This window comes from Otolemur garnettii, unplaced genomic scaffold (assembly GCF_000181295.1).
Source record: "Otolemur garnettii isolate 467f Iridium unplaced genomic scaffold, OtoGar3 scaffold00043, whole genome shotgun sequence".
In the NCBI taxonomy this organism is placed as follows: Eukaryota; Metazoa; Chordata; class Mammalia; order Primates; family Galagidae; genus Otolemur; species Otolemur garnettii.
Genome location: NW_003852438.1, coordinates 8,937,283 through 8,939,202, shown reverse-complemented (window position 1 = coordinate 8,939,202; position 1,920 = coordinate 8,937,283). Strand labels below are relative to the sequence as shown.

The following is a 1,920-nucleotide window of genomic DNA, read 5'->3' as shown; positions in this document are numbered from 1 at the left end:
GTGTTGGTGATGTGGTCCATTCTCACTAGGGTTAGGTGATATCTCAGGGTGGTTTTGATTTGGATTTCTTTGATGATTAGGGGCAATGAGCATCTTTTCATATATTTGTTAGCCATTTATCTGTCTTCCTTACAGAAGATTCTAGTCATGTCTCTTACCCAGTGATAGATGGGATCGTTAACTCTTTTCTTGTTGATTAATCTGAGTTCTCTGCAGATCTAAGTTATCAAGCCTTTGTCCAATTCTTAATTTGCAAATATCTTTTTTTTATTCTGAAGGTTACCTATTTGCTTTGGTTGTTGTCTCCTTAGCTATATAGAAGCTTTTCAGTTTAATTAAGTCCCATTTATTTATTTTTGTTGTTGTTGCAATTGCCATGGAAGTCTTCTTCATTAAGTAAAAATATGGAATGCTTCATGAATTTGCTTGTCATCTTTATGTAGGGGCCATTCTAATCTTCTTGAAATGGGACAGTAGATGCAAGAGAAGGATGAACCCATTTCAGGTGTAATTAGGTAATAGAATTTATTGATAATTTGATACACCTGCAGGTGCACCTGCAGTGGGCTCTTGTGGTGGGCCAACAAGAACCCTCGAATAATGGGTGAGAGGCCTTTTATACTAATATTTTGCAAAGTCATGCAGGGTCAGCAAGTTAGTGCAATACAGAAGCCAATCATAGCAGTTAGAGGGGGGCCGCAAGGTAGGGGATGTATTGATTCATACATTACAAGATATATCACAAGTACTTTACTGCATGATCATAAAATGGGGTTTACATAATTCAGGGTGGAAGTATATGTTTTCTTAAGGTACATTAGCCCATAATTCAGGGGTATAAAACAAGTGTTGGGTAAATTTCTGAGAAAAACTTGGGATCTTTTTACCCGGGGCTGTATTTGGAATTGACCCCTCCCTTCCTCAACCCCTCCCTGCATACTTCCTTAGTTTCAGGCTGTTTCTCTACCCTTGAGAGGGCAGGAACTAAAAGGCTTAGGAGAGGTTTCTTGTTCTAGGGTAGGGGGCTTGTTCCCCACTGGTCTTAGGGAGGAGGTCAAGGGCTGGGGGCTTGGTTATTACATTCGCAGTATCATTCCAATTTTATATATGTGCTGCCGAAACAAGCACTGAACTGGAAGCTTTCTATCTTTTTTCTTTTGTCCTCAGAACATTTTTGTTGAATTCTGTATTATGCTCTGAGATGCAATAAGAAAGAAATATATAGTCTCTGCTGTCACTTCTTAGTCATTACTACCCCTTACCTTCTGATGGCAGCTCTGTCCCTCAGGGCAGAGGTGTGTTATTCAAGACAGCACAGTCAGCCTGTATTTTTGAATTTTCAGATCATTCTCTTAGGATTTTCATGTCTCCATTTATGTGATGGGGATATGCTACCTTTTCTTGAGAATGCCAATGTCTGTTGATACCTGATGTACTCTCCTGTAATGAAATATTTGTTTAGAGTTGCTCCAAATTGCAGAGACCCACCCAGTGTATAAACATTAATGTGTGAGTCGTTTTCAAGAAGAAGAACCTTTAAGCTACTAGAGGAGTGGTTTTCTACCTTCCTAATGCCGCAACCCTTAATGCAGTTCCTGCTGGTCATGATCCATAGGGTGAGAACTGCTGTACTAGAGTCATCTAAAAGTAGACAATGTTTTTTTATTTTCTGTCCCTGGTGAAGAATTCTCTACTTCTTTAGGTGCATCAAGAAATCCTGGGCATCTATTCCTTTGTCTAGCATACTACGGAGGCTTTTCCTTGGGGAGATACACTTATGGTTATAATATGGGTTTGTCATCTCACAGTTGGCCGTCCCTTTTAACAACTTGTTTGATTCCTCCTCCCATCCTTCAGTGAAGAACATTAGTGATATTGGTCTATAATTTTCTTTTCTTGTTTGGTCTTTTCCTGGTTTGG

General features: G+C 39.5%; 1 pseudogene; it reads right to left on the bottom strand.

Annotated features, from left to right (window-relative positions):
- Positions 1 to 398: 398 nt before the first annotated feature.
- LOC111725565 lies at positions 399 to 496 on the bottom strand (annotated as a pseudogene).
- Positions 497 to 1,920: the final 1,424 nt, after the last annotated feature.